Source organism: Pinus tabuliformis, chromosome 7, assembly GCF_031772625.1.
Source record: "Pinus tabuliformis cultivar Carrire ecotype Pingquan chromosome 7, CPIR1, whole genome shotgun sequence".
Lineage (NCBI taxonomy): Eukaryota > Viridiplantae > Streptophyta > Pinopsida > Pinales > Pinaceae > Pinus > Pinus tabuliformis.
The window spans coordinates 1349286585-1349306488 of record NC_142293.1 but is presented as its reverse complement, the minus strand read 5'-3'; the positions used below and the strand labels follow the sequence as shown (position 1 = coordinate 1349306488).

The 19904-nt window shown below is 36.2% G+C and overlaps 1 pseudogene; it reads right to left on the bottom strand.

Moving 5' to 3' along the window:
• Window positions 1-19904, bottom strand: part of LOC149252554 (floricaula/leafy-like protein FL1 pseudogene) — an 87666-nt pseudogene that overhangs the window by 51905 nt on the left and 15857 nt on the right.

Here is a 19904-nt window from a genome sequence, read left to right as displayed (position 1 = left end):
TAAACTATAGTCTTAAACTAGCTTCATGATGGAAAAGGTCATATTATTCCTTACACAAACCATGCTTAAACCTTATATGGATCATTAATCCGTCGTTTCTATTGATTATGGTTCATTGATTATTGTTTCTTTTTTTTAAAAGAAATGGGTAGCATTTTTATTGGATAAATTGGAAAAGGATCAAAGTCCCATGTAATTTTGGAGAGAAAGCTCTAAAAAATATTCATCGTTTTAAACTAGAGAAGAACCCTATTGCTACTAATCTTATTTACATATGAGCTTTCTACATAACCTAGATTGTAAATTTTCCAAAAAACCTCATTGTATTTTATAGATCGACAAAACATAGGTATAAATCAAAAGAAATATCTACCTGCTGCTACCAAGGTCAATTTCTCTTGAAGTTTCTTCTACAGTCGTAACCAATTCTTTAGCACCGCCCACTCCAGGTTATGGGTCTCAAACAACAGCAACATCTGCAACACCTTCAGTGTTAGGGACAAAACCGTCTGTAGGTTTTAACCCTGTACAGAAATTACCTGCATACGAATTCTTAAACAAAGAAAATAAACAATGCAAGAGCATAACCCATAAAACACATATGCACAGAGATTTTTCCCGGGATCCCAAAACCGGGACTACCAGCTTGATTTTTCATTATGTTCCTTTCAATGTTACAATACATATTTATACATGCCGAAGCATCCAATACCATGGACCGAAAACCATCACGTCCAATACCATGGACCGAAAACCATTGCGTCCAAAAAAACATGTGCGAAAATCATGCACAAAACCATAGGTGGGTCCGCCCAACCTAACATATGGTCCAAAACCAAAATTTTCCGGAGCGCTGCCCCGGACCCCATAAAGTGGGGTTACGGGTGCCCTTCAAACCCCCTATTAACTACGTGGAAAGAATATAACACAACCCAACAATCTCCCACTTGTTTCTTTCCACAGGGGGCCACAAGAGAGCTTAGTCATTTTTTCAGCCCTGAGATTCCCATTGCTTCTCTACACCAAGAGAACTTCTCAGAGCTCACAGATTTTGTCAATGCATCTGCAGTATTCTTCAAAGTGTCCACCTTTACCAGCAACACCTTTCTGTCTTCTATCATATCCCTCACAAAGTGATACTGAACATCAATGTGCTTTGTCTTTGAATGATAAGCAGGGTTCTTTGCCAAGAAAATTGCACTTTGGCTGTCACAGTCTATTCCTATAGCTCCTTGTACTAACCCCATACTTGAACACAATCTTTGCAACCAAACTGCTTTGTTGCTTGCATGAGTGGCTGCCATGTATTCTGCCTCTGTAGTTGATAGTGCCACTACAGATTGTTTCTTACTCATCCAACTGACTGCACCTCCAAATAGGTTAAACACATACCCACTTGTAGATCTTCTCTCCAGCCCAGTCTGCATCAACAAAGCCATGACTATCCAACACTCTGTCCAATCCTGGTCTTCCTCGGTAGCACAAACCATAATCACTAGTGCCACGCAAATACCTGAAAACCGGCTTCACTGCTGTCCAGTGCTCCTTCCCAGGTTTTGACATAAACCTGCTCAATACTCCCACTGCATGTGCAATGTCTGGTCTAGTACAGACCATTGCATACATCAGGCTACCCACTGCACTTGCATATGGAACACGGGACATGTCCTCTTCCTCTTCTTGTGTCTTGGGACACTATTCAGCAGATAACCTCACACCTACAGGAATAGGAACCTTCACCGGTTTACTATCCTGCATATTAAACCTCTGGAGTATTGTCTCGACATACTTCCTCTGGTTTAACCAGAGCTTCCTCTTTGACCGATCTCTTTTAATTTCCGTGCCCAAAATATAGTTTGCAGCACCAAGATCTTTCATGTCGAATTTGGAGGACAATTGGGTCTTCAAATCCTAGATAATTTCTTTGTCATTTCCAACCAGCAACATGTCATCCACATACAAGACCAGATAAATAATACGGTCACCAATTAATTTAAAATACACACAATGATCTGCTTTGCTTCTGGTGAAGCCAAGTCCCCGTATAAATGTATCAAATTTTTGAAACCACATCCTTGGTGACTGTTTTAACCCATACAGAGACTTCTTTAACTTGCATACCAGTTCTTTCTTACCCTTTACCGCAAAGCCTTCAGGTTGCTTCATGTAGATTTCCTCTTCCAAATCCCCGTGAAGAAATGTTGTCTTCACATCCATTTGTTCTCCCTCAAAATCAAAAGCAGCAGCAACAGATAAAAGTAATCTAATAGAAGTTACCTTGGCAACAGGAGAAAAAATATCACCAAAATCAATTCCCGGCACCTGGGAATAACCTTTTGCTACCAACCGAGCTTTGTATTTCTCCACCTTTCCTTCTGCATTTGTCTTCTTCTTGAACACCCATTTGCTGCCAATGGGTTTCCTTCCAGCCGGCAACTCCACCAGATCCCAAGCCTCATTTTTGTGCAAAGATGCCATTTCATCGACCATGGCCTCTTTCCAGAGTTTTCCATCCTCTGAATCCACTGCTTCCTTCACAGTTCTGGGATCATTATCAGTAACAAACAAAGAAAAATTTGAACTGAAAGCAGATGGACTATACCTTTCTGGCTGCCTTCTTTCTCGAACTGATCTTCTCACAGCCGGAGTTTGTGGCTCTTCATCTTCTGATTCCTCCTCTGCTGCAGAGTCTGATTCTTCCTCCTTTGGCTCAAACTCTATCTTCTCAGGTTCCTTTGTTTGGACTTCATGTTGAATAACATCTTTTACCTCTCTGAACAACACATCTCGGCTGTACACAACCTTCCGTGTGACTGGGTTCCAAAGCTTATAACCCTTTAAACCATCCTTATACCCAATAAAGATGCACTTTTCAGATTTACTATCCAACTTGGTTCGTTTCTCCTTTGGAACATGTACATATGCATCACATCCAAATACCCTTAGATGTGAAAGAGATGGTTTCTTACCAGTCCATACTTCTTGTGGAGTCTTATCCTCCAACGCTGATGAAGGTGATCTGTTGATCAGGTAACATGCAGTATCCACTGCCTCTGCCCAGAATTCCTGTCCTAACCCGGCACCACTGAGCATGCTTCTTGCCCTTTCCATCAACGTCTTGTTCATTCTTTCTGCTACTCCATTTTGCTGAGGTGTATATGGAGTAGTCTTCTGCCGTGCTATACCACACTTCTTACAAAATTCTTCAAATTCCATGCTGCAAAATTCTCCACCATTATCTGTCCTCAGCACCTTTATCTTCTTCTCTGTCTGATTTTCCACCAGAGCCTTAAATTCTTTAAACCTGTCAAAGACTTCAGATTTCTTCTTAAGAAAATATATCCATGTATTCCTTGAGAAGTCATCTATGAATGATACATAGTACACAGACTTACCCAGTGATAGAACCTTCACAGGTCCAAACACATCACTGTGCACAAGCTCTAATATCTGTTTCGTCCTCTTACCACCAGAGGGGAAACTCACCCGATTCTGCTTCCCATATACACAATTTTCACAGAAATCAAAATCCAAAGAGCTATTATTCATACCTTCTACCATACCTTTACCATGAAGTATTCGAAGGTCCTTCTCTCCAATATGTCCAAGCCTTTGATGCCACAACATGGTCTTCTCTCCAGAGACCACTAGATTCTCTACTCCATTTTCAGGAACCATAGAACTATTGCACCCATCAACAACAGTGCTACCTTGCAGCTTGTACAGAGTTCCAATCCGAACTCCCCGCATTAATATCAGTGCTCCTCGAACCATCTTGCAGGTATCTTTCTCGAACACCGTCTTTACACCTGCATCATCCAACTTTCTTACAGAAATCAGATTTCTAGCCAATGCAGGAATATGTAGAACACCCGGAAGTGTTCTAACCCTTCCACCTTGCAACTTCAACTTTACTTTTCCCCGACCAATGATTCTAGCCTTCCTATCATCTCCTAAGAAGACATCACCACCATCGTATTTCTCATACTCACAGAACCACTCTCTATGGGGAGTGAAGTGAAAGGATGCACCTGAGTCAATCAACCATGCCTCATGATCTACATGTGTACTTGAAGAAGCCAAGTACACATCCCCACCTTCATCTAAGGTGGTTTTCGCCTCTGCAGAAGGAGCATCATCAGATCCCTTTCCTTTATCAAGAGCTTTAGATTTACAATCCCTTCTGAAGTGCCCTTCCTTTCCGCATTTCCAACACACCACCTTTGTAGGTTTTCCTAGAGATTTAGATCTCCCTCTAGATTTAGATCTCCCACTCGATGACTTATTTTTGTTTCTGTTCTGGGACCATCCTCGTACAGACAAGGCATCACCATTCTGGTTGTCCATATTTTTCCATCTCATCTCCTTCGTCAGCAAGGCTGAGACTATTTCATCAAACTGCAAAGCAGTTGCATTGCTACCTATTGCAATAACCAGACTATCCCACGAATCTGGTAGAGAACACAACAGACCGATGCACTTATCTTCATCTAAAATTTTAATATCAACAGATAATAACTGACTTACCACAGTATTAAACGCATTCAGATGCTCTGTCATCGAGTCTCCATCTTTCATCCTCAGGTTATACAACTTTTTCTGCAGGAATAGTTTATTCACCAGAGATTTAGATTGGTACAAAGTCCCTAACTTGACCCACAAAGCCTTTGCCGTAGCTTCCCCTGATACATTCAGCAATACTGAATCCGAGACACACAATCGTATTGTGCTCTTTGCCTTCCGATCCAACTTCTTCCATTCTTCATCGGTCACTCCCGATGGTTTAGTACCCGTATCTACCGCGATCCACTGATCTTTATCCACCAACAGATCCTCCATCTTGAGTTTCCACAACTCAAAATTCTGACCATTGAACTTCTCAATCTCTATCTTTCCACTGCTCGCCATCTTCTTTCACCACCAGAATCGATCTCGCAGATCTCCCACTGAACAGGGTCTACCACAGGCCCGAGCGAAACCCCTCAGCAGCAAAGGCGTCCCCTTGAAGCCAAAACAGCTCTGATACCAAATGTAGGTTTTAACCCTATACAGAAATTACCTGCATAAGAATTCTTAAACAAAGAAAATAAACAATGCGAGAGCATAACCCATAAAACACATATGCACAGAGATTTTTCCCTAGATCCCAAAACTGGGACTACCAGCTTGATTTTTCATTATGTTCCTTTCAATGTTACAATACATATTTATACATGCCAAAGCATCCAATACCATGGACCGAAAACCATCGCGTCCAATACCATGGACCGAAAACCATCGCGTCCAAAAAACATGTGCGAAAATCATGCACAAAACCATAGGTGGGTCCGCCCAACCTAACATATGGTCCAAAACCAAAATTTTCCGGGGCGCTGCCCCGGACCCCATAAAGTGGGGTTACGGGTGCCCTTCAAACCCCCTATTAACTACGTGGAAAGAATATAACACAACCCAACACCATCCTCAAATCCTAAAAATTCCTTTAGCACCCTGACCGTTGTAGTCTCTACTTTAATTTCAATGTTCTTGACCTTTTGTTGGAGACTCATCATGTCTATGCACAGACTCTCCATAATATTTTGCAGTAGTTCCATGTCTTTGTTGAGTTCCGACAGCAAGGCATACAAAACTGCCATGTTCTCATTGATCTCTTTAACAATTTCCTTTACAACCTGATTGCATGCACTGTCCACCAAGCCTTCTATATTCCTGGAGCATCCCAACCTTATTCTGCCACCACTTTTGTTGCTTGCAGAAGCCATGTTCATGGTGATTCTACCTTCTATTAACAAAATCCTCTGATTTATTATTTGCAATCAGCTACTATAACTAATGGCATGGTTAATTCTGACATTCCTTCCTATCTTGTCCTTCATAAATGCAAAGTAATTTTGCATCATGGCATACTAGCTACCCTCCATCTCCTCCACCACCAAAACTAAGCCTGGAGTGAATTGTGATGGTAATTTCCCAACCCATGAATGGAGTTGTATTAAAACACTAGGTAAATAACCAAGAACGCATCACCCACCTATCACAACACATGACATTCGATCTACGACTGCCACACTTGTTCCATAACTCCTTACTAACCACCCCAACTCCTAACACACTACAAAGGGCCATCGAGGATATAACCTTAATAACAACCAATTTGATGTGTTGCAGACCTGTACCCCATGTCTATAGCGCTGACTTGGATTATTTAATATGAATCAGGGAATGTGACACATTTTAGTGGAGTGATCAATATTTAAGGAGACTTGCTCCAAGGCCACCCCGATGTTGTCTTGTGCGTCCGCCATCTGGTTGTCAGCCCATAACACATGGAACATTTTAGCCTTTTAAAACATTTTTAATAGATAATTTATCCTGGTAATGATTGGAGAGGATTCAACATTGAGGAGGTTCTCATTCTCAGAGAGCTTCAAACATTTTTGGATTACTTTCATAGAATCACCAATGATAATCAAGTTTTTGATACCACTAGCCATGCTAATATTGAAACCTTGCCAAACAGAGAGAGCTTCAACTTTATTGTTCATGGTGGTGTCTAGTCCCCATGCGAATTTTATTCCTTTCTTTTCTTCGAGGTTTACAATTTCCCCTCCCGCTCCAGCCTCCCTGTTTGCATTGACTATTGCTATCCTTCATGGTGATAAGGAGATTGTAAGGATGAATGATATCCTTCGTGATCATAAGGAAATTGTAAGAAAGAATGTTATTCTTCATGATTCAAATGGAGATCTTAAGAAGTGTCATTAGCTGAATTTGAAATATATCATGTTGTATGGAAATTTATTTAATTAATTTTATGTAAATATTATTATTTAAGTTTTTTATTACTCAAAATTAATAATATGTATAAAAGAATTAAAATTCATTTAGCTTTTTAAAATTATATATATAATTATTACTTAGTATTTATATTAATTTAATTTTTAAATTAATAATATTTATATAAAAAAATTAAAAAAATAAAAATAAATAAAATAAAATAAAAATAAAAAATCTTGTCCACACAATTCTTTTAAATAAATATCAAATAAATTATTTTTCTCAATATTCTCATTAATATTATTATTTCTTACTTTTTCTCTTTTTTTTGGTCAAGTTCTCTATAGCTTTGACTTATAACTTGAGAAATATTGATGTTGTCAAAATCATGACTTGAGAAAGGGGGCCATGGTTTCTATGACTTGGGAAATTGTTACTCAAAGGTATCTAATTTTTATTACCCATAGGTATTTAATTTGTTAAAATTACGATTTGAGAAACCTTGATCCAATGGCTTCCAAGATGTCAAAATTACTAGGCCACACTAACCCTTAACATGGTTGGATATTTGCCCATCAAATTTTGAAAGAGTGAGCTTCACATCACATAATGACTTAACAACACACTTTGTAAACACTATTATTTGTTAAATTATTATAAGACAATCTATTTATTATACCTACCGCACACATAATATTTTGTGTTGGCTACATGTTAATTTGTCTTTAACCAAAAAATTACGTCACTTATCCATAGTTTAACATTATGAATTCATTTTTTCATTATTATTTAAATTTATTTATTTGTAAGATGATTGGGTGAGGTCTTATCATGAGTTGTTTAGTAACTTTTATTTTTATTAGTTACTAATTTTTTGTTTTTTATTTTATTTCTTTCTTTTTATATTATTTATTGTTTTATGTCCATATTTTCAAGACTTATTATTATATTAAAAACATATTTTAATAAATTTAATTATAGAAAACTATATATATAGAAAAATAATCATATATTAAAGTGTATACATGTTATGATATTTAATATTATAATATTTTATTAAGTTATTACGTAAATTTTGATGATAATATTTAATACTATAATATTTTATTAAATTTTTATTTTTGTGATAAGATCTTTACAACAAGTAGAGGAGACTATATAGTCCTTATTGATTAATTAATTTATTTATTGCTCACATCAAAATTAATTAATTTTTATGAAGTTTAGTTTAAATTAATTCATTTCTAAGAAGTTTAGTTTAAATTAAGGGCATATCTCATCTTGAGGGGTTAATGATTGCAAAATTATCGTTAGCGCATTCAAACCTCATAAACGCTGGATGTCGAGCAAAGTAATAGCGTATGGTAAAAGCAGGCGCGTCACCCATGGATACGGTGGAATTTGACAAGCAAAATGTCCCATCGTACATTAGTTGCAGGAACCATCTTCACAAATACAATTTGAAGTTCTTACCAGAGTCAAAGGCAGTGCTTTCACCCGTCAGCAAATGGGCGGATCTTGTAGGCTAGATCGTAGGGACTGATTAAAAATGGGAAAATGATGGCCCATTCCCGAATGCATGGATCTCGTGGGCTCGATCGTAGGGACTGTGATTAAAAAAATCCGATGAGAACAATAGGCGGAAGCGGCGCAGCTGCGGGTAAGAAACTATACAAATAGGAACAGTTGCATTATGTGGCAACTTCGCCTCCAGAAATATTAGGTTAACCTTTATTAAAAAAATTGAAAGTGAAATCAATTGTGAGGTTACACTAAGGCTGAAAGGATGTAAACAATAACTAATTTAAATGCAATTTAGTATATATAAATAAAAAAACTTATAATTTGATTATAAGGTTTGGATGTGAAAATATATATAATCTATTAAGAAAAAATTATAAGGTTTATCTATATATATATATAATTTTATAATATTTAATAATAATATTAGTGTAAATATATAAATTAAATATTCTGTAGATATGGATAGATATCATAAATATCAAAATATTTATTTTATAATATTTAATGTTTTAAAGTTGGAAAATTCATAAAAAATAATTAAATTATAATTTTATTTTAAATTATTAATATTATTATTACTTATAAAAATAATTAATATATAAGGCTAATCAAGTAACAATTTTTTGGGACATTAATTTTTTCACCAGAATCAAACGTTTTTTTATTTTGCAAAATCTTGATTTGGAAGTGTTCTAATCTAGATTTTGAAGGTAGAAATAGATTCAACACTTTAGAAACCCCACTACACCTAAAATTTTATAATTTGATAAATATAACTTGGATTTCCAAAAATTTCAATCATATTTTTCCAAAAGCATGCCTAAAAATCTATATATTCACCACCATTTTACAATGAAGATTGTTAAAATAGATTTTGTTAGCGTATCGTTGGCCAATACCATGGCTTATCAATACCGGATGCCCAAGAAACCACAACTCATTATATATGACACTTCTTTTAATTAATCAAATTAATGGAAAAAAACAACATAACTACTTTGTAGGCAAATCTCAACCTTTGGTTTCTAAATATTACTAGGAATATTCTAAACTATTGTGAGGAGTTTAAATCTTTACTATCCACCTAATAATTATTGATAATTAAATATTAAAATTTAAAGCCCTATTACACTCCCTATAACTAACTAACATAATAACATTAGTAAATATTGGTTACATATGTGGATAACTTCATTTTCCATTTTTTTAAATTAATGGATCTAGCACAACCATCCTTTTCATAAATCATTCATTTGATAAGGCCACATAGTCACTTGTTGCCATTTGTTATGTGATAATTTGCAAGACAATTTCATAATTGTATTACATAAATGTGATAATATTCACACGATGACATTTTTTATTTGATAATTTGCATCGTAACTTCATAATTGTACTACATAAATGTGAAAAGGTAATATGTATTCACATGGTGTCATTTTTTATTTCATAATTTGTATATAAATGATAATTTTATAAATATATTGGGTAAATGTGAAATGGTAAATATAGATTTAGTGATGGGAGCAAGCTAATCTTTTAAAATTTCATCCATTGATGTGGAGAAAAACTTTCATTTGTAACCATAAGATAAACATTTTGATTAAAAAAGATATTAATATGTTAACATTTAGCGAGTGACACCTATTCACATAAATATAGGATGTTCCTTTAATGACTATTCACTTATCACTAGGGAAACTAAACCAATAACATAGGAGGATTGCATTTGGCATTATTTCTCCTAATATATAAAAAATAATAATAAACATTTAACTAAATGGAGAATCTATCTAAATAGTTCCTTTATGTTATCTTCAGAGAGGAATTTGAAGCCAACTACCTTCTTTGCCAACATGAAGACCTTAGAATTGAATTTCTTCAAATGAAACTACACATCATTAATGATAAACATCATTTCTTGTTTATCTTTTGGCATTTCCATAACCACCTTACTTAGAGTTGTTTTTCTTTGCTTGTACAAATCTATTGTTTCAATGTATTTGGTTTTCCTTGTGGACATGTTCTTTGTATTAGCCAATCAATTGTCTATATTTTCATCAACTTCAACATCAATAAGAAATCTTTTCTCTATGTCCACTTCCTATTCAAAACTGTTAATTTCGTTGTGGATTTCAAGTGGAATAAAAAGTGGCATGAATTTGAAGGGGAGTGCTTTCCCAAAAGGCTACATTATAATGTTTGGTGTTCTATCTATATGTTATACAATTTGGTTTCTAGTTACCACATCATCCTCGTCACCTTAAGGGGATGATCAATAGATATATGATGGAAAGGAGAAGGGGTATAACTTTGACAATCCTTGTGATGATCCAACCAAAGATGAAGACAACTAGTTTAGGAGATTTCCAAGAATGCCAAGACCCACCGGGGAGGAGCAACGATAAGTGAAGTGGGAACCAAATAGTTGATAGAAAAGAGGAAACCACAAGAGAAGAGAAGAGAGGACCAAGAATGAGTTGTTCCTGGTTAATAAGCCTTTAACACTTACTCCGAGAGAACCAAATTTAAATGATAACTAGCTCAAGAACTAGAGTTTTAAGATAAATAAAGAGAAAACCTACCACAATAAGATGCAAAACAAGACACATGAATTATTTCCTCAATTGTAATAAAAAACCACGTGAATAATGAAAATATGCCAAAAGAGTATGAAAATAAAATACCAAACAAATGTAGCGCGTAGGTACCTTCTTCAAATTGGAACCTTCATAAACATTATATGTATCCTCTATGGTCATATGGAGACTATAAGCAATATAATTTGGATTTGAAATATATCTTTATACATAATCTATATTTATACATATAGTAATTTATTAATTTAATATTTTGTAAATGTTTTTAATTATTTATTTATTTACTACATTAATAAGATTTATAAAAATTAAAATTCAATGTTAAACAACAAAAAATCATTTTTTAATTTTTATAAATCAAATAAAAATCATTTACTCATTTAATTATATATTATTTATTCCTTGATGAGTGTGTTAATGAGGGTGGCATTGGGGCCTATTTATATGTTATGTTTACTCTACATGTGTTTGTATTTAGTTATGGCATGGAAAAAATCCAATGATGGGGTTGGGGCTTGAACTGTAGGTCTATTTGTTATAAATATGAGGTAAAAGGTGGTGGAGGTACATGCATTGTGGGTAAAGAGGTGAGGTTCTATCCTCACTGTCTTTCACCTAGTCTAGTTTGAAGATGATTCTCTTAGTTTATCTTTTGCATGTTATAGAGTTTAGTTTTCGTGATGAGCTTGCATCCGTTACTTCAAATTTCTTCTATTTGGATAGTCTGCTAAAGCATGGTGAGGTATTTCATCTCCTTCTACAACAATTATTTTTGCTTATTGATAACCTGATTCTATTTCAAGTGTCTTTGAAAATAGAAAGTTTATTGGTTTGTATATCAAAGTGTTGTATTTCATAAGGGCTTCGTTGCATTGTATTCGGTTTTTCTTCCAAGAGTACTTGGATTTCAACTCAGTTATGTTTCTGTGTGTATTTGAATTTAACAAGGTTATTTCTTAGTCTTTTAAGGTGTCATTTTTCTTCAAGACTTTGTTGGGTTTTATTTGGTTTATCTTCCTGAATTACTTGGACTCAATGTACTAGGGTTTCTTACAACTTTTTTGTGAATAAAATATAAGATATTACTGAAGGAATTGACAAATTACATTGTTTGGGAGAGAGATCCCGACACAAGGACCAACAAAAATGCCTGAAATGGTTGTGGTATTATCTTTTTTACAATGCAACCTTGGAAAAAATGGGTTCTGAGTCCTTAGGTGGAAACAATGTAGAACCCTCTTTACAACATTCTCAAATGAGAGAGTATAGAAACAGAGAGTGTAGAAAAAATCAATAGCAAAGCAGACAAGGCCTGAGTCATTTTCCTCTGTGACAGACAGTCCTCTGTAGAGGAAGAGAGACAAAAAGGAGTTTGTTGAAGTCATTCTTGGTTGGTGGTTACTAGATCTTCGTCCAAACTAATGGGAGTCTCCTGAGTAATCTCCTCCTACTACGCAGTGGTGTTTGGATGACATGTAGAGGCCTCAGTGGCCTCTTTCTTAATGTTTAGAGGCCCTTCAACGATAGAATGGATCTTCACCATCGACTTCTTCCTGATAACAATGTATTGTGGTGTGTCCCGAGTTATAAAACGATAGTGGTGGATGGCTTCGACATAAATTACAAACTTCTCAATCAAACTATTAATATTTGTTTTGAGTGCCTCGGTGCACTCCTACTCCTAAATCGCTAGCCTGATGATGGTTTTCATTTGCCACCATGTTTCGATAGTTTGCGCGAAGAGGTTCTCGCACACTTGGGGAAGGGCAAGATCCAGAATCCAGGCGAAGTTAGCATCGAATTCCTCAGTTGTGACCTCTCTTCGAAGTATATTAGCTTGGGCTTCTCAATTGGCAATGTGTTGTTGAGTTTCAAGGTTAATCATTTTCATGTAGTTCAAAGTTATGTGCCTCACGGAGGTTTCCACACGAGTAGTGGGGAGCAAACCGAGTGAATGCCAATGGGAGGCTACGTGACTGTGCCCACCTCTCCGACTGGATCCAAGGATGGATCTATTCTTGGGGGCCATGAAAAGAGAAGAAGGGTTGGGGAGCGAAGAAAAAATAAAGAGGAATGAGGTCAGATGGGAGAATGAGGGGGAGAAGGGTGAGGGGGATATATATAGGGGCTAGGAGATGAAGGGAGACCTGGAGTGGGGAATAGGGTGGGAAGGGGAAGCGTGGGAAGATCAAATGCGAGGTGGTGGAAGAAGAGCCAAGAAAAGAGGATGTGACTGGGAGGCAGCAAGCCAAGGATGGGTCTGTGTTAGGTCCCTATAATACTAGTGATTCCCCCATTACTATTGTAGTTGTATCCCTTATTAATATTGTTGTGCCCCTATTGTCCCTATATTGTTATCACTGTGCCCCATAGAATCCCTCTATTGTTATTTTTGTGCCTTTATATTATTATTGTTAGGTCGGCTTCGTTATATTATGACCCCTTAAACTCCTATATATAGAAAGGAGGTTTTGTCATTTGAATCATCTAAGAATTGTTCATTTGTGTAATGTAAAGTAGGTTGCCCCCTTGAAGAGGCTTATTTCTAAGGTGTTGATCTATCTTTTCTATCTTTTTATGAGCTGGTTTCCTAACATTTGGTATTAGAGATTTGGATTCTAGGGATTCGCTGCTCCAAACAGGAAATCATGGCATTTTTGCTATAACTTTGTCTCTGTGATGTTTCAGAAGTGAAAAAAAACCCATTTGAGACAAAATTGCACAGATCCTCGGGTCTGAATTTCAAAGCTTGTCTCACTATATTCTCAGAGATATGATCTGAGGAAGTTAGGGTTTTTGCAGACCCCCGAATTACATTTCAAATAGGTCACCTTGGAAAAATCGTCATAACATTCGCTCTGAATATCAAATTGAATTTTCGTAAGAAGTTATGTGAGTATCATTTTCAGAACCTAAGGTTGAAACAGTGAGATGCGGCATGTCATACAAGTTCACTCCACTGAACTAGTCTATAATCAGGTCACAGTGGGAGATTTGGCATAACGCTTCCTTGGAGAATCCAATCTTGATGAGACTTGCGGGTTAAAAAGAGGACTCAAAGGAATATCGGAGGACGAGATTTCAGATATTCAAGATCCGCGGCTACAGAGATACAACAGATTCAATATCGAGCTCTTACAACGTGAAAAAAAAGGTGTGTAATTTTTTTTTTTTTTTTTAATAAGATTAGTTGGAAAAATTAGTTTGAAGGAATACAAAGGGAATAGTGAAGAATTATTAGCATTAATTAATGCCCCGAAGAAAGAAAATGGAAACACCTAGTAAGCAACTTGAAAGCTCTAGCATGACTAATGAAGAAGAGGAACAAATGCAACATGATATATCAAAATTACAAGACCAAGTACAACAAATTTCACTCTCACTAAAGGTAAATGAAGCCAAGATGAATAGCGTGGAAGCTAATATGAATGGCATGGAAGCTAAGATGAATGGCATGGACGCTAATATGGAAGCTAAGATGAAAGGCATGGATAATTAGATGGAAGAATTGAAGATAAATTTGATAAAGTTGCTACAGGGAATGGTCACTAATGGTGAAAGGGTAGTAAAGAAAACTCAATGAGAACAAAAGAAATGTTAATCATGATTTCATAGACTCTAATGTTGGATTGAAGACCCACCATATTCCAAAAATCGATATGAGGAAGTTTGATGGCAAGGATCCCACAACATGGATACTACAGATGGAGCAATTTTTCGATCTCCATAATGTACGAAACACACAAAAGGTACGTATTGCAACTTTATATTTGGAAGCAAATCAGTTTGTATGGTATCGATGGCTTTGCTCTCATAAACAAATTTTCACTTGGGTAATTTTTACGGAATAAATGACAACACATTATGAGGATACAAAAAGCAACACCTTTTTTAGCCAATTGATAAGTCTCAAACAAAAGGGTTCAATGATCGAGCACATTGAGGACATCCAAAAATTGAAAATAACGGTAAAAGATATTCCAGAGGAGCATAGGATTGATGTGTTCATAGGGACTTTAAAGGATAATATCCAACATGAGGTTCGCCTTTGGGAACCTGATTCATTGGAGAAAGCATTCAGGTTAGCAAGAAAAATGGAAAGTAAAATTATTGCAACCAGTAATCCTACCACTCACAACTATAAAGATGGAAGTGTTGCTTCCCCTAGCCTTCCACAACCTATAAGGTTGACACCACAACAATTGGAAGAAAAAATAGGAAAAGGGCTTTGTTACAGTTGTGATAGCAAATACACTAAAGGTCATAAGTGTGCTGAGAAGAGATTATTCTACATATATTTTAAAGAGGAGGAAGAAGAGGAACAAGAAATGTCAAAAGAAGAGGATATACTCTAGGAAGAAACCCTAGATAAAGAAGAAATGAATCCGACCATATCTTGTAATGCACTGGCTAGAATTACCACTCCTCAAACTATAAAGATAGAAGGACATATCAAGAAGAAAAAGGTAATAGTGTTGATTGATTCAAGAAGTACCCATAATTTTTTTCATTGTAAGATAGCAAAAGAATTGAATTGCTTCCTATATCCAACACGAAAGTGTCAAGTGATGGTTGCAAGTGGAGGAACCATAAATTTCTCTGGAAAGTGCCATAATATCAAGCTATCCATGGGAGAATATGTATTGAATAGCCCAATGCTTTCCATTCCAATTGGTGGTGTTGATGTTGTACTAGGAGTCTAATGGCTACAATCCTTGGGTACAATACCTTTTAATTTTCAAGAACTTTTCATGAAATTTTCTATGGAAGGAAAGGAAGTTGAATTAAAGAGTATTGCAGGGAAACCGAGAAAGATAATTAGCTCTAACGGTATTACAAAGCTTCTAAAAAAGGAACAACAAGGTGTAATTTCACAATTATGTTCGCTAGATGTTTCCACATTGAAATCATCTATTTCTCCAGATCTCCAAAAAGTCTTGGACAATCATTCCAAGGTATTTGAGACTCCCAAAGTTCTCCCACCTATTCATGAGCATGATCATGCTATTCATTTGATTCCAGGAAGTGTTCCTCCAAACATCAGGCCGTACAGATATCCCTATGCCGAAAAGAGTGAAATTGAACATATGGTTACAAAAATGCTAGAGGATGGTATAATTAAGCCTAGTCAAAGTTCTCTCTACTCTAGTAGTATTGGTGCACAAGAAGGATGGATCATGGCGCATGTGTCCAGATTATAGGGAGCTCAAAAAGCTCACTATTAAAGATAAATTTCTCATTCTTGTCATTGATGAATTATTGGATCAATTGCATGGATCAATTTACTTCACCAAGTTGGATCTTCATTCAGGATATCATCAAATCAGAATAAAGACTGAAGACATTCCAAAAACAACATTTAGAACTCATGAGGGTCATTATGAGTTTTTGGTCATGCCTTTTGGCCTTACCAATGCACCTTCTACATTTCAAGGTTTGATGAATTCCATTTTCAAACCCTTCCTTAGAAAATTTGTGTTAGTATTTTTTGATGATATACTAATCTACAACAAGTCTTGGAAGGATCATGTTGAACATGTTGACAGGGTGTTACAACTATTGGAGGAGAAACACTTATATGAAAAAAGCTCCAAATATTTCTTCAGAGTACAAGAGGTGGAATATCTGGGTCATATTGTATCTCATGAAAGTGTTAAGGTAGACCCTAGCAAAATTAAAGCCATTAAGGAATGGAAAATCCCAACATCCATAAAGCATCTGCGAGAACTTCTCGGGTTGACAGGGTATTATCGCAAGTTTCTTAAGAATTATTGGAGAATAGCATCACCTATAACAACATGATTGAAGAAAGATGCATTTTCATGGACTCCATAAGCAACAAAGGCCTTTGAACATCTTAAAGAGGCAATGTGCCAAGCACCGGTCTTAGCTACACCGGACTTCACAAAAACCTTTATTGTGGAATGTGATGCTTCAGGAAATGGAATTGGTGCTATTTTAATGCAAGATGAAAGATCCATTTCTTTCGAAAGTCATCCAATCAAGGGAAAGTATTTACACAAAGCTATTTATGAGAAGGAAATGTTGGAAATACTACATGCACTTAAGAAATGGCAACCCTACCTAATGGGAAGACAGTTCAAGGTAAAAACGGATCGTGGTAGCCTTAAATACTTTTCAGAACAAAGATTATCCCCTAAAGAGCAACCAAAATGGGTCACAAAGATGTGTTATGATGCACTCTCAAAGAAAGGATGAGGATGTGGAAGCATTTTTGTGCGCCATTTCTATTATCCAACCAGATTGGATAAATGAAGCAAGGGAGGAATAGAAGAATGACAAAGAAGTGTGGGCACGTATTTGAAAGTTATAACAAGATTCTAGTACATCTGATACATTTAGCTGGAAAAAATGATTCTTTATGGTACAAAGATCGCTTATAGTTTTGTAAAAATCCCAACTCAAACAAAAGATTCTTATGGAATTGCACACTTCACCCTTAGGAGGGCACTCAGGATTTTTAAAAACTTACCACAGGGTTAAGAAGGAATTTTTTTGGGATGGCCTTAAATCGGATATTCAAAAGTTTGTGGCGTAATGTTTGCTTTGCCAACAAAATAAAGTTGAAACAATTAAGACCTCAGGCCTATTACAACCTTTATCCATTCCAAGCCAACATTGGGAGGAGATTTCAATGGATTTTATCACAAGTTTACCCAAGTCTGAAGGAAAGCATGTCATCATGGTGGTAGTTGACAGAATTACCAAGTATGCAACCTTTTGTTCATTACCACATCCATTTATAGCTAGTACAGTTTATACTACATTTATGGAAACAATTCAAAAGCTACATGGAAACCCAAAGATTATTGTAAGTGATACAGATCCCATTTTCATTGGAAATTTTTGGACAAAATTATTTTCTTGTCTTGGTACTCGGTTAGCTCATAGCTCATCTTATCATCCTCAATCTAATGGGCAAACTGAGATAGTAAAGAAATGTTTGGAAGGATATCTTTGTTGCTTTGTATATGATAAACAGACACAATGGGTCAAATGGTTGCCTCTGGCTAAATGGTGGTATAACACTTCCTTCCATACTGCAACAAAAATCACCCCATTTATGGAACTTTATGGATATCAGCTACCATCCATCACATCATATTTAAGAGAAAATTCTAAGGTTCAAGAAGTGGAACATCACATCAAGCATCAACAAGAAGTTCTCCAACTCTTAAAGGATAACCTCGTGTTGGCGCAGAATAGAATGAAACAACAGGAATATCAACATCGAAGCAAAAGAAGTTATGATGTAGGTGACTGGATATTCCTATGACTACAACCATATAAACAAATGTCCCTCAAGCAAGCTAAGAAGGATAATAAATTATCACAAAAGTACTATGGTCTGTACAAGGTGTTGCAAAAGATTGGTACTATGGCATACAAATTGGATCTTCCTACAGCTTCTCGAGTGCACCCAGTTTTCCATGTTTCATGTTTAAAGAAGGTTATAGGCAACAAGCTCCTAGTTCAAACAATATTTCTAGAACTTGACGAGGAAGGAAAAATTATATTGGAACCGGAAGCAGTCACAAAAACAAGAACTCGACAGCTACAAAATCGATCAATTATGGAGTATCTCATCAAGTGGAAAAACTTATCCACTAAAGATTCGACATGGGATGATGAGAATTTTATACAGAAGCATCCAAAACTACTCAAGCATTGAGGACAAGACTTTTTTGAAGGAGAGGGGAATGTTAGGTCCCTTTAATACTAGTGATTCCCCCATTACTATTGTAGTTGTATCCCTTATTAATATTATTGTGCCCCTATTGTCCCTATATTTTTATCACTGTGCCCCATAGAATCCCTCTATTGTTATTTTTATGCCTTTATGTTATTATTGTTAAGTCGGCTTGGTTATATTGTGACCTGTTAGACTCCTATATATAGAAAGGAGGTTTTGTCATTTGAATCATCTAAGAATTGTTCATTTGTGTAATGTAAAGGAGGTTGCCCCCACGAAGAGGCCTATTTCTAAGGCATCGATCTATCTTTTCTATCTTTTTGTGAGCTGGTTTCCTAACAGTTTGGGCGTGTGCACCACAATTCTATCCTTCCTACGGTACTTAGAATCAACCATGAAATCATGAAGGGTACGCGAACAATTATTGTTCGGTAGAGTGGTTATCTTTGACATTGATTGTTGCGCAATGCTGACGAAGGTCACTATCCTGTAGATCCCACAAAGCTATGGAATTTAGACGTAGGGTCTCTGCAGTACCCTCATTCACCAGTTTTTCCACTAGTTTATTATCATTCCTTCTAATGGCTTGAAAATAAAGGCCTGTCATGCTGTCTATTCTTTATTTGATCCACTATATTTTTTTTTTTAGGCGCCAATTTTTCGAGATTTTATCCACCTTGATGCCCTGTTGATGTTTTTTTCCTATCTGAGTGGCCAGCGTGCAATCTCCTTCCACAATTAGAGGATTGAGATTTAGGTTGTACGCTATGGTAATTCCATTTTCTAGGGCACGAAGTTTTGCGGCATTGTTTGTGGCTAAACCTATATTTCCCTCATATATCCAAATTATTTCTCCTTTTATGTTTTTGAAGACTCCTCCAAAACCAACTTGGCCCAGATTACCTTTAGCAGCGTCGTCGTAGTTGATATTGTAAGCCCCCTGCTCTGGCGGCCTCCAGATGTTTTTTTGTCTTTCATGCCTGAAGAGGGGGTGACTTCGTGTACCTTAATCTAAAGGAGATCTAGCATTGAGAAAATTATTGCTTCGGAGGTAGTGGGATGGGCTTTGAAAGTCTGAGTAGGTAGAGAAGTCATAGTTTCCTGGATTGCACTTTTGATCTTTGATAGTATGATTTCCTCGTGAGTGGAGATGCCATGGAAGATTCTTGCATTACGATCCTTCCAAAGTGCCCAACAGATCAGACCAGGAATTAAATTCCATGCTCTGTTAATCAAAGGATGTGAGGAGAAGGTTGATCTCTAATTCATGATGGTTCTTTGAATGGAGG